General features: G+C 37.3%; 1 protein-coding gene across 33 annotated transcripts in view; it reads left to right on the top strand.

Moving 5' to 3' along the window:
- Positions 1–15,474, top strand: part of LOC125138460 (NLR family CARD domain-containing protein 3-like) — a 358,584-nt gene that overhangs the window by 295,837 nt on the left and 47,273 nt on the right. The gene's annotated exons all lie outside the window — the stretch shown is intronic.

The raw sequence follows: 15,474 nt of genomic DNA, 5'->3' as shown, positions 1-15,474 counted from the left end.
TTTGTGTGTGTGTTTACACCCAGGACGACTCTACACTAGTGTGCCATAAACACCTCTGGCCTTGAATCACAGCTCATCCTATCAACATCATTTGTACTGCAGCATCACAGTCTGATATTCCAGTAAAATCATCACACAAACTCTAAAACAACAAACTAAATAGAATAAGAAATCACACAGAAACCAATATTTCTAATTAAATTCTTTATTTTCTCTAACAGATTTTTATCTTTCTATTCGTTTCTGAAATGTAAACAATGTACAGTACATATTCATTATATTTATCTAATGTTTGAAAAGTTTGAAGCACTGGAAAGACATCATTCTGAAAGAACGTGTGTGTAAAATTTAATTTAATGCCTATGACTTACTCACTTTTGAAAAATTTAAGTTCATTTTTTTCTATTTTTAAAAGAAAACATTAAGAGTTTGAAGTTTAAACAGATATAATGTATGAAATTATCTGTAAATATAAGGTAAGCATTATAGATTAATTTGGTATGGAGTAAAAATACATAGATATACAGCCAAAATATATTTGCAATTTATGTAAGATTTGTTTTAAAAAATAGAAAAGTGTGTGAGAGATTTACGGCTTTATATGGTGTGAATAGAAATGTTAGGAGTGGAGTAACTGCCATATCACATGTAACTGCCATTGAATATATCTGATTAAAACTAAAGACAGTTGGATCAAGACCCATCATCTTGCTGAAAGAAGATTATAGAATTATGTTTTCTTTTTCATTTTATAAAATGCTAAGATTTCTTTACCTTTATATGAATGTATGTAACCATTATGTGATTAAAAAATTATATGATCTTCATTGGTATGTTTAGATATTAAGACAAAGAGTAACAGTGAAAGCTTAAAAAGGAAATCACAAGGTTTTGTGTCAGCAGCATAAGAACACAATCAGCCATGCAGCCTAGGAGACATCTCAGGATGTTCTGCAGAAGCATGAGGTCATCAGAGACCTGACGATATGCTGACAGAAGCAGAATGACGTTATGAGATCATACTAATAAATGGTATAAATAGGGTTTTAGAACCAGTTATCGATGTGCATTCACCTAGAGCCAAGCTCATTGTGTTATTGCTTATAGAGGGTGCATCAGGAGAACAAACTCAGGCTTACACTTGCAGTGTTTCTTGGTTTGTTTTATCTTTGCATTTTACTTATTTCTACTTACGCTAGAATTGTTTGACTATTTGAAGGAGATTTTGTTTGTAATTTTCTTTTCATTTATTTTACATATATTACACACACATCTATCTGTATTACACTACTTTTAATAAAAACAAGGCCTCCCATTGTGAGGATCCTGAAAAGACAAAAGGTCTAAGTTTGACTCCTTCATCTAAAGACTCAATCAATAGAATAGGTAGCAGAACTTGGAGCGGAACCTTTGTTAGAAGACCGAGGGACTTCGAAGGACACCTGTGTTCAAGGTAAGAGCAACTCTAATTGTTGATCTTGTGTTTTCAATACTAACCCGTGCAAACTAGGACACATCCTTTAGTGGGATTGTGGAAGTGTTTCCTACTCAATCCTAAAACAAGTGTCACTAGAGGACACCTATGTCAGTATAATTACTTCAATGGATGTAAATTGTATGTATACATCACAACAAACTAGAATGCTATTAGAGGGAAACACAAAAAATTGGTTATATACAACAAGATTGATTCTACAAGACCACTATGCTCAATGAGTTGATAAGGAGGTGGATGAAATACAAGGATTAATGACAACAGATTGGAAGCCAGCATTTACCAAGGCAGAAAAATGGTACCGCAGAAAATTCCAAAGGAGTCACATGAAGGGGCCAATTGAAAAAGTGAGGGCTCTACTTACTGCTTTAGGTGATCAACCTGAACAGGCCGCCCCACCTACTGTGGTAACACCGCAACGGGAGCAGCCACCCAGCATCACAGAGTTTCCACCCCTCACCCGAAATTGGTGTTCCCACCATCGTGCCCAGTCACACCACCCACATCAACAATACCAACCACCCCTCCTCCACACTCCCAAAGAGCACCCCAAAAAAAACAGGACTCTGAACAGAAAAACAAAAATGGAACCCAGTTGTCACCAAAGTGAACAACATCCCAGACATGTTTGAGATCAGTGCATGTCCTGAGACCCAGAAGGGGAATGTGGTGGCCACCACCTCCAAACCTATGAGGAAGAGGATCAGGGTCCTCAATCAGGTGACACAGATATTGTATCCACTGATGCACAGCAGCTAACAAACACCCCTGAACACACCACAGCTGTGTTACAAGGGGAAGAGCAGCAAAATGATACTTCGTTGGTGGACTCTCTGCTTTGTATCTCTCAACAAGACCCTGAAAACAGTCTTCTGCCTCTGCCCCCACTAACCCCAATGAAAACACCAACTGAAGCATCAAAGACATTCAGGCCCACCAAACATCTGATGACAATTAGGAAGATGTTGGTTTGGAACCTCACAGTTAGAAAGAAATGGTGCCTCGTTGGTAATTCCAACCTGAGTAGAATTCCTCCACACACCTGGAAAATCTGCAAATAGACAGTTACCCAGGTGACACCTTCAGGCATGCAGAGGCATTTATATCCAGAGCCAATGTACAAACTACCGTAGTGGTGGTCATCATGGCATTTGGATTAAATCATAGAGGGCAAAAGCAAAAAGAAACAGCAGTCAAACAACTTCAGAGAGCTGTAAAGGTGACCAGGGAGAAATTCCCGGGAGCCCCGGTACACATCCCACTAATCAACTATTCAAAGATGTTGATGAGGGACGAACAGGCCGTTTTACCAGGAATGAATGCTCACATCATAAAAAACAAAAAAACATGCCCTATCTACCTCTGCTGCCAGAAGCCAGGTTCCAGGTCACCAAAGATCACATTCACTGGACACCAGCCTTGGCCAAAGCCATACTGCAGCATCGGTGTAATCACCTAAACTTGTAGGCCCTTCAAACACTAATGTGGGATTTCTTGAAGTTGTCAACTTATCCAAAAACCAAGGATCAAATCAGTTTTCAGGGACCATGATGATTTCCTGGCCCATGATGATGACTGGCTAATAAGCCGATTTAGATTCCCTAGAGCTGTGCTCTTAGATCTGTGTGTTGAATTGGGTCCAGTATTAGAGAGGGACACACACCAGAACCATGCCATCCCAGTCCAAATACAAGTCCTCACCACTCTGGGGTTCTTGGCAACCGGCTGTTTCCAGCGGGAATTGGCAGACAGGTAAATTGTTTATATAAAAAAACTATAAGTTATCCTCAACTTTGTGTCTAAAACCTTTTCCTATATGAAATAATTCTATTGGAATCTATCATCTCACCCTATAGATGCAAAATACAAATACAAAGACCAACAAAACAAAACGCACCTGTGTGTGTGTACATACATACATATATATATATATACATACATAAACCAAAGAGGAAAATATATTAATTTAAATAATAATAATTATAATGACAATAATAACGATGAAGACAGTAATAGTATCACACAAAACAAAAAAATACATAAAATAAATTTAACCGGGGGGAAAATAAATAAATAAATAAATGTAAATGTAAATGTAAAATTGGGTATGAGGAAGGTGACAATATCAACAGTAATAGCAATAATAATAATAATAATAATAATAATAATAATAATAATAATAATAATAATAATAATAATAATAATAATAATGAAAAATCCAATTAATAAGAAATAGTAATAATAGTATTAGCAGTAGTAGTGATGATAAACATATTTACAAATATACTCAATATCCGGAATGAAGGGGAGGTTAAAGGATCAGGAAGAGGACAAATAGAAATGGTAGTAGTAATAGCAATAATAATGCTGATACAGCCGTTAATAGTAATGATAATAGTAGTAGTTAAAATAGCAATAATAATAGTAATAATAATAATAATAATAATAATAATAATAATAATAATAATAATACTACAAACGGTAATATTGATACAGCTATTAATGATAAGGTATTATAAAGCTGCTGCTGATAACCCTCATTATTTTGAGTGGAGATAGACAAATTTTCCATGGAGATGTACTCTATTAGTACATTTTTCCAAGTAATATGTATGGCGTTCCTTGATTTCCAGTTCATGAGATGTTCGACCAGGGATTTTACACTGACTTTTTTCCCAAGGACCTGTGCTCCTAAGTTTATATATTTTTTCTAATATATACACACATTTTAATAAACAGATTTTTCCCGCACCAGTAGGCAGTGTTGTTATAGTTTTTTTTTTTTTTTGCTAATATTTTTAATGCAATTAAAGTTTTTACATTTTCTGCTTTCATATGGATCGCCCCCTATTTTCATGATTTCTGTTTGATTCGTTAGGCCCTGGACTACAAATCTGACGCCTCAGTGTAGTTTTATAAGCCTCCTAGGAGAAGTGAGAGCCGAAACAAAGGACAGAAGTGAACCTGCTGTTTACAGTTTTCGGTCAGAAACGTAATATTTGTGAGGCGAGCGTTTTGGATTAAAGCGTCTCGGATTAAAAGCCTTACATATTCCAGTTCCTTAGGCTCTCGGGGATTTTTTACAAGCATTTGTTTTGGAAAATATTACCCCAGTGAAGAAAGGGAAGCGCTGGATATTTCCGGTGACTATCAACTTGGATTAAATTTGTGTGATGGCTATAAATCATATTATACTTTGTGTGTGAGCTTAATAAAATCCCGAGAGTCTAAGCTTTCAAACACTATAACATTTAACCGTGTATTTAATGCTTAAACCTAGTGCTGTGGTGCCTTGGACAGCACGGCGGTCACATATGTTGTTGTTTCTGCCATTTGTATAACTTTTTGTTGTTTTCAACTATCAGTGTAGTTTTTATAATTTTTTATTTCACTTTAAACTAATGTCCTTTTAAGAACAGCAACGGCTCTTTTAAGAGCCACCCATTAATTATAATTAAGCGCATTTTTTCTTTGTCTCCTCACATTACATCATTATTTTTAAACATATGACACGTATATCACAAAGAATGATAAGAATGACGAATCCGTGAATCCGTTTAGCATGCAGAGATTCGGGGTTCGAATCCACCGTTGGACAGTTTTTTTCTAACACTTTATAATAAAGGATCATTTGACATTAGTTACCACATTACTTAACATGAACTAATAATGAACTGCACTTCTATTTCTATTTTAATATATAGTTACAGAATGTATTTCTGAAGAGAAACATGTTTGTAATAAAAATAAATGACTATAACATGTAGGGTTAACATTATAACACAACGTTGCTGAGTTAAAACAACTCCCACTGGATCAGTCCACATTGTACCCAGTGCTGGAGTTCAGAATCGACCCAAACTGGGTTCTGTTTAATCTCAGACATTTTAGACTGCACCTTTATGAGGAGACTCACCTGGGAATGAGTGAATATGAGCACAAACTCCTTCTTTCTGTTGTGTATCAGTCTGTTTTTTACCTGCTTCCCTCTCAGCTGTTTTAGTCAGTAGTGGAATTATTATTAATAGAATTATTTTCAATCTGTTTGCTGTGCAGCAGCTAACGAACACTCATAATTTAACCAACATTAAAATGTTATTACATTTATTCACCTGTCGTTACAACTTGGTGTATTGTGTAATGTCTTGTTATTAAGCCTATAAAGCAATACTAGTGCTGTCTGTGTCTCTGTTGCTAGCACATCAGGAGATACAGATAATTTCAGTTTATCTCCACAAGACAAATGCTAAACTCTATCATTTAATTTATTTTATTTTATTATATATTATTTCATGACACTATACTCTCATGCTCTTTGTAATGTTTGTCATATTATATATGTTTATTTTTATTCTATTCTAAATTATTATTGTATATTATGTAGAGCGTTACACACACACACACACACACACACACACACACACACACACACACACACACACACACACACACACACACACACACTCACACACATAGACACACACAGAGGGTTTGTGTATAATAATTAAAGTGGTGGTGTGAGACCCAACACTGCTCCACACTGAACACATTTTAATGAGAAGATTTAATTGTAAGTACGATGGACAAGTGGAGGGACATGTTCAGGTTCACCAGGTCAAACCTCAGTGGATTAGAGATGGAACAACTTGAGCTAAATGTCTCCCTGATTTATTTCCTGCTTTATAAAGTTTAATTTTACTGAATAAAATATTAATATCATCAATATTTCACTGTTCACACAATAAAATAGGTAAAGTAGTGTCATGAAATAATACTTAATAAAATGAAATAAATGAAATGAGAGAGTTTAACGTTTGTCTCAGTGAGTTTCCACTTCTTTGTGGTTTCTCAGTAACATGACAAGCTGAGATTTATTTTTCTCTTATTAACTTGAGAGAATAAAGAGACGCTGCTGAGGGAAGTGACATGAACTAATATTCGTCAGACGTAAGTATGGAACACTGTAGTGTAACTGTTCCTTCTGTCAGAAATAAAACTGAAATAGTTGGTGAATGACTGTGGTGTGAGAGGAAGAATACACTTGGGGTCATGCTGTTGGAGGAAAATCATCATCATTGGGGGTAACAGTAACTCTGTCTCTGGGTTATTGTCCTACAACAGCACGAGGGCAAATGTTTAAGTCCTCACACAAGTGATGAGTGTTCAGATCATTACACACCTCCGTCTGTGGGACCCAGTAATCATCAACTGTTCACATTTATATATGTTTAGTCTCTCTCTCTCTCTCTGTATCTCTCTCTCTCTCTCTCTCTCTCTCTCTCTCTGTATCTCTCTCTATCTCTCTCTCTCACACACAGACACACACACACACTCTCTCTCTCTCTCTCTCACACACACAAAAGTAAGATGATAAATTTCTCTCCTTCTGTATAGAAGAGGATGACACTGAGGATGATGATTGTGAAGATCTTCACTTAGATGTCCCTTAAACAGCAGTTGCAGCTCATCATTGACTCAATGACAAAGATGCAGAGGAACCTTCCATAGATTTATGGTGTTACCATAATAAACAAATAAACATGATAAAATATCATTCAAGAATAAAGAATACATAGGGAAATTAATTAATTAATTCATTAAAATACATAGATAAACAAAACACACCACCACACAATTCATCTTTAAACATTAAACACCAACTCAATCTTTAACCTTTTTACCACTAAACCCTTAAACAACCCCTCAGAATCTGTGGAGGTGAAACTGGAGACCTTTGTTTTTCTGGGTTTTCCAGATTGCTAACTGCTGTTCCTATCATTTAATTTAATAAACATTTGTAATAAAGCGTAGAGACGCATGATACACTGGATCAAGGCTCCGTACGATGGAGGAGGCTGTGTGTATATATGTAGCCCGACAGATGGATTAGTAATGACACCGGACACAGAAAATAGAATTTAAACTGGGATCTTTTATTTCAGACTGCATGTTAAGCGGTGAAGCGATAATTATGCAAACTTTGGGGAAGATGGAGTTGGAAAGGTAGGACTAGTGAATAAAACTGTTGACAATCAAAAAGTCAGCTTCCCTCCTAACAGTGTGTATCATTTTTAACCAACTAACAGACACAACATACATAATATAGACATAACAAACATAACATAGACATAACATAGACATAACATAAGCCTAATAGACATAACATACATAATATAGACATAACATAGACATAACATAAGCCTAATAGACATAACAGACACAACACAGACAACAGTAGCAGCCCCTGATGTTAGAAAACAAACACATGAATATAACATCTGTCTGTACAGAAGACTAAAGGCTGCTTAAGTAACATGAGAGAACATGAAAATACAGACCTTCATAACATGTTATATTGTTGTGTGATTAATGCATAATACAGCTCAAACATTACAAATATCATTACACAATATAACACTTAAACCTGGGTATTACAACACAGTCAATAACTTCTAAATGAGTTTATACAGAGAATTACATTAATTCTAACGTCTGAAACGTCCTGTTTATCCCCACTCTGGCACGTGCACACACTATCACAGCATATGACAGACTCGTTCTTTCTCTGCATATATTAAAGAAACACAATACAGAACTTTCCTTTTACATTTGGAGCACATGACATTAAAGCATTAATATAATTGCATCATTTCAGTAAAACATGCATGTACATGACAAATGTAATGTAAAAGTCAACAACACTGACTCTGATGCTTCACCCAGAAACACACATTTTCTTTAGGAAATGTACCGTTTTAGTTAATCCTATCTTCATCCTGGGAGCACATTAACATTATCACACTTCTGACTCCATTCTGATTCGGATTATTTCCACAATGCAGTGTAACTGAGAGAAGAGTTCAGCGTCTCATCTCATCGGCCCTGTTTGTGTGCTTTTTAGGTATAAATAACATGAACCTTCCTGTGTAAATTCCTCTGTGTTTATTAGACTAAAGTCTCTCCACATGGGGGCGCTGATGGCCTTCAGGAGTCTGTAAAAAAGTTACTTCACACACGTCCTCTCACACTACTGAACACACACAAACACACACACGTCCTCTCACACTACTGAACACACACAAACACACACACGTCCTCTCACACTACTGAACACACACAAACACACACACGTCCTCTCACACTACTGAACACACACAAACACACACACGTCCTCTCACACTACTGAACACACACAAACACACACACGTCCTCTCACACTACTGAACACACACAAACACACACACGTCCTCTCACACTACTGAACACACACAAACACACACACGTCCTCTCACACTACTGAACACAAACACACACACGTCCTCTCACACTACTGAACACACACAAACACACACACGTCCTCTCACACTACTGAACACACACAAACACACACACGTCCTCTCACACTACTGAACACACACAAACACACACACGTCCTCTCACACTACTGAACACACACAAACACACACACGTCCTCTCACACTACTGAACACACAAACACACACACACGTCCTCTCACACTACTGAACACACAAACACACACACGTCCTCTCACACTACTGAACACACACAAACACACACACGTCCTCTCACACTACTGAACACACACAAACACACACACGTCCTCTCACACTACTGAACACACACAAAGACACACACGTCCTCTCACACTACTGAACACACAAACAAACACACTCCTCTCACACTACTGAACACACACAAACACACACACGTCCTCTCACACTACTGAACACACAAACACACACACATCCTCTCACACTACTGAACACACACAAACACACACACGTCCTCTCACACTACTGAACACACACAAACACACACACGTCCTCTCACACTACTGAACACACACAAACACACACACGTCCTCTCACACTACTGAACACACACAAACACACACACGTCCTCTCACACTACTGAACACACACAAACACACACACGTCCTCTCACACTACTGAACACACACAAACACACACACGTCCTCTCACACTACTGAACACACAAACACACACACGTCCTCTCACACTACTGAACACACACAAACACACACACGTCCTCTCACACTACTGAACACACACAAACACACACACGTCCTCTCACACTACTGAACACACACAAACACACACACGTCCTCTCACACTACTGAACACACACAAACACACACACACGTCCTCTCACACTACTGAACACACACAAACACACACACGTCCTCTCACACTACTGAACACACACAAACACACACACGTCCTCACACTACTGAACACACACAAACACACACACGTCCTCTCACACTACTGAACACACACAAACACACACACGTCCTCTCACACTACTGAACACACACAAACACACACACGTCCTCTCACACTACTGAACACACACAAACACACACACGTCCTCTCACACTACTGAACACACAAACACACACACGTCCTCTCACACTACTGAACACACACAAACACACACACGTCCTCTCACACTACTGAACACACACAAACACACACACGTCCTCTCACACTACTGAACACACACAAACACACACACGTCCTCTCACACTACTGAACACACACAAACACACACACGTCCTCTCACACTACTGAACACACACAAACACACACACGTCCTCTCACACTACTGAACACACACAAACACACACACGTCCTCACACTACTGAACACACACAAACACACACACGTCCTCTCACACTACTGAACACACACAAACACACACACGTCCTCTCACACTACTGAACACACACAAACACACACACGTCCTCTCACACTACTGAACACACACAAACACACACACGTCCTCTCACACTACTGAACACACAAACACACACACGTCCTCTCACACTACTGAACACACACAAACACACACACGTCCTCTCACACTACTGAACACACACAAACACACACACGTCCTCTCACACTACTGAACACACACAAACACACACACGTCCTCTCACACTACTGAACACACACAAACACACACACGTCCTCTCACACTACTGAACACACACAAACACACACACGTCCTCTCACACTACTGAACACACACAAACACACACACGTCCTCTCACACTACTGAACACACACAAACACACACACGTCCTCTCACACTACTGAACACACACAAACACACACACGTCCTCTCACACTACTGAACACACACAAACACACACACGTGTTGAACACTGAAAAACAAACTTCGTCTGAAAATCAAGGCTGAGATTGTACATGTCATGGGGAACCATACAAAGAGGTGTGTGTGTGTGTGTGTGTGTGTGTGTGTATATGTACTTGTATGTGTGTATTTATGTGTGTGTATGTATTTGTGTGTGTTTGTGTGTGTATATGTATGTGTGCATTTATGTGCATTAGAGCTTAGAGAAAATTTTGACATAAAATTGCGTTTGGTTGTGTAACAGTATGTTTGTGTAACAGTGTTTGTGGAGTAGTGTGTTTGTGTATTAGTGTGTGTGTGTAGCAGTATTTTTGCTGGGCAGTGTTTGTGTAGCAGTATGTTTTTGTAGCAGTTTGTTTGTGTAGCAGTGTGTGTGTGTAGCAGTGTGTGTGGCAGAATGTGTGTAGCAGTATGTTTGTGTATTAGTGTATGTGTGTAGCAGTGTGTTTGTGTAGCTGTTTGTTTGTGTAGCAGTGTATGTGTAGCAGTGTGTGTGTGTGTAGCAGTGTGTTTGTGTAGCAGTGTGTGTGTGTGTGTAGCAGTGTGTTTGTGTAGCAGTGTGTGTGTTTGTGTAGCAGTGTGTGTGTAGCAGTGTGTTTGTGTAGCAGTGTGTGTGTGTGTAGCAGTGTGTGTGTTTGTGTAGCAGTGTGTTTGTGTAGCAGTGTGTTTGTGTAGCAGTGTGTTTGTGTAGCAGTGTGTGTAGCAGTGTGTGTGTGTAGCAGTGTGTGTGTGTTTGTGTAGCAGTGTGTGTAGCAGTAACACTCCACTGAGGGGAAGTGGACAAAGGAACTATTAAAGGGAGTTTAAACAGAACTGGACCACAGATTTGCCCCCTGGGTAAATACACCACCCTGACTGAGGCAGTTGTTCATAAACATTTGGTCTGAATGTCTGGGGACAAATCAGACTGGACTTTAAACGTCAGACCTTCATGACGAGGACGAGTGTCACCATGGCGACGTCTATAAGAACAGGACCAGGACATTTATCACCGTCATCTCACTGAATGTTGAAGTAGAAACTTTACACTGAAGTTTTTTATTAAAAGTCTCAGTTCATTATAATCGGATGTAACGACCTTATTAAGTGTTAATTAACATTAATGAACAAAGCATAAAACCTCAACACTAATAAGTGACAGTCAGTAAATATGGATTGGATTTTATTAAATATTAATGAGATACAGCTGTGTTAATAATTGTTTATTCAGTATTCAGGTATAAACAAAATAACAGAACGTTCATTAGAAGCACGTTGTGAATAAAATATAGTTAAAAATATATTTTTATTGTATTTTTAATAAAAGTTCACAGAGCTGGATATAGACGACAAGACACGAGCAAAACTTACACTGAAAATAGAATGAGAGAAAAGAAGCACATTAACTCTATAGTTTATATCATAATCAGTGAGGGAAAGAAATGAAGTTTTATTATTTTATTATTTAAATTCATCCTTTATAATATGATGTAATTCATTCCTTCTAAATGTATGATGTATTTCTACAAGACATTTTAAGTGCCTTTATACAATATAATGTTAGTTATGTACCCAGTAATATAGTAATGAGTCTGTCTGTGTTTTGCCCTGTTTCTGTCTGCTGTCATTCCCTGCTGTTAATTGTTGGCCCCGCCCACTCATTTGTTACCATGGACACTAATTGCACTCAATCTCTTCCCCAGGTGTTTTGTCTTTGTCTCTGATTGTCTCCGCTCTTTGTTCACGTCCCTGATGTTAGTCGTTGTGGTATGTTGTCTGTTTATGTCTCTGTTCCTGTTCCCTGTTCTGCTCAGTGTTCTGCCCTGTTTTTGCCTGTTTATCTGTTGCTTGCTTCTTGTTCTGGATTGATAAAAGGTTAAACTGCATTTGGATCCTCACTCGCCTTTATGTCATCGTGACTAATATAGCTATAAGTGTACATGTGTAAAAAGTGTAAATTATATCACAATAATAAACACATAATAAATGACACAAACAGTAAAATGAACAGGGTTCAGCTCGAGTTCATGTGGATTTTCACCTGCTGTTACAAATAATCCCTCAGGTTTTTATGGGATTGAGGTCCAGGGAATTTTATCCAGGGATCAGAGGTCATTATAAACTCAGTGTAGAATTGTGTTTAGTCTGATTCACTGTACACGATGAACACACACTTCTCACGTCTCTGTGTGTGTTTAATGTGTTAGAACTAAATGAGTGATGTGTTAATAAACATGTTCTCTATTCTCCATCATGGTAATGCAGGAACACTGGAGTCTTCATCACACACAGATATTCATTAGAAGCTGAATATGAAAGAAAAAGATGTGAATTAATCAGCACAAAGTGGACTGTGGTACTTCATGACCAACAGCATGTAATCATCTCTGCTCCAACAGAAACATCATCATCTCCTGTTTATAATGAATCATTCAACATTTCTTCATTCTTACTAACATCTGTGTTCTAACATTTAACTAGAACAAATGAGAACTTCCACAAGTTCTAACAGGATAATGAGCAGATCTTTACCCATCACATCACTGCTCTTATCCAATCACAGGAGCTTTTTTATATAACAAACACTACTGTGTCATTTAGATCTTGTTCTACATTTATATTTAAGTGCAGACTTTAAGAACAAACTCAGGTGAATTTTACAGGAATGACAGAAGACACAATGTTCATTAACAATCACTCTCATCAACTCATTGGTGACTTTTTGTAGACTGTCTGAATCCCTGTTTTCTGCCTTCACATGAATTTTACATCAACACACTTTACTGAACACAAAACAGCATTAAAGAGAATCGTTAGAAAAATCCTGATTAAACAGAATATAGTGACATTTTCTAACCTGATAATGTGAAAGTTATTGAAGAGAAATGTGATGTGTATCAATGTGTAATGATAATGAGGGGAAACTTTTATTAACAGCTCATTACTCACCTCACTGTCTGTAGTTTGTAATGTTCATCATCCTTAAGATCAGACAGCAGCTTCTTTACTGAGTCTCCTAGTTTATTATGGGACAGATCCAGGTATCTCAGGTGTGAGGGGTTTGATCTCAGAGCTGAAGTCAGAGCAGCACAGCCTTCATCTGAGACACCACACTTATACAACCTGTATAGAGACACAATAACACACTCTTCACTGGTTGTACACAGGGACGTTTCTAGTGTTTAATCACTTTCATCACAGGCACACAAGAATTTTACAGAAACCTGAAAAAAACAAAACATATTTATTTATTTATTTATTTTACACAGAACATATTTCATATATTGCAGTATTTAACACATCTGAACTTTATTAAAACACTCACATTGTTCTGCCACTGATCCATATTCACATTTATTTTTACACTCCATTAAACTGATCCTTACATTTCTATTTGTTACATCTATTCTATTTTTATTCTAGTTTCTTTTTTATTATTCTATTTTATTTGATGTTTAAATCACAGACAGATTAAAAACATGTCACTACGTGTCGTACTGTGTATGGTTGTGTATGTGAGAAATAAAATATTAATGTCAATGTTTTCTGTAACTTTTCTCTGTTTCACATCTCAACAAAATCTCTGTTTTAATCCGAGTTCACATGAACAGATCTTTCTTGAGAAGATCAGACTGTCAGTAATCAGACCTAAAACAGGGTCAGACTCTAATTAGTGTTTGGAGAAGTTGTTAGTTCATTGGTGTATTTTTTAACCCCAGACAGTGAAAGTGTAAATGGTTTATTCAGTATTGACAAGAACAACTGTGACTGTGTTTTATTTATACACAATGTGTTTATCTATTATTACGACCTGGATGAAGATTAGACCATGATTTATTATTAATGTTTTAATAGATGATCTTACCTCAGTGTCTCCAGTTTACAGTGAGGATTCTCCAGTACAGCAGAGAGACTCTTCACTCCTGAGTCTCCTAGTTTATTACAGGACAGATCCAGGTGTCTCAGGTGTGAGGGGTTTGATCTCAGAGCTGAAGTCAGAGCAGCACAGCCTTCATCTGAGACATCACACACACACAACCTGTATAGAGACACAATAACACACTCTTCACTGGTTGTACACAGGGACGTTTCTAGTGTTTAATCACTTTGATCTATTTTTATTTTTTGTAAAAACTCCAACAAACATTTATTTATTTATTTATCAATTTGTTTGTTTTTCATCATATAATGTAAGAAACATGAATGTAACTTTGAGCTGCAGATCATTTTATTATTTCAGTTTTACATTTTATTTCACTGTAAAGATCTTTACTACAATTACACATGTAAACTTTTTTAGCTAAACAACCTTAAATCCACAACTAGTATTTTTGTAAGAAAACTAACTAACTAGTCGTCTACATGAATAAATCACTTCAATGCTAAAATGCTTAAATGCTATTAAATCATCCTCATCCATTGGGAGTGTCATTGTTAAGGCAGTAGTATCAGCAAATAACCAAAAGGTGTCAGTAAACTATGTAAACAGCGCAAATAAGTTTATTTGCTCTGTTTACATTTAATCAACACATTTAATTAAGATTTTCTGCAAAATACAATAGCTTACAACATTTATAAATGTTGTAATTAAGAACAAGAAGGCAAACATGACCCCTTCACATTCATCAAGACCATTTAGAAACTGTCTAACAATAAATAATAATAAATATAAGGATGGAGGATTTAAACTATGGAAAACTAAAGGTATTCAGACTATTAAAGACTTGTATATGGATGGAATACTTCCGCATTTCCCGCCGCATCTCCCGCCGCGTTCACAGCTGTCAGACGGCTGCCCG

The sequence above is a fragment of the Tachysurus fulvidraco genome, chromosome 18 (assembly GCF_022655615.1).
Source record: "Tachysurus fulvidraco isolate hzauxx_2018 chromosome 18, HZAU_PFXX_2.0, whole genome shotgun sequence".
In the NCBI taxonomy this organism is placed as follows: domain Eukaryota; kingdom Metazoa; phylum Chordata; class Actinopteri; order Siluriformes; family Bagridae; genus Tachysurus; species Tachysurus fulvidraco.
This window is presented reverse-complemented; position numbering and strand designations above follow the sequence as displayed.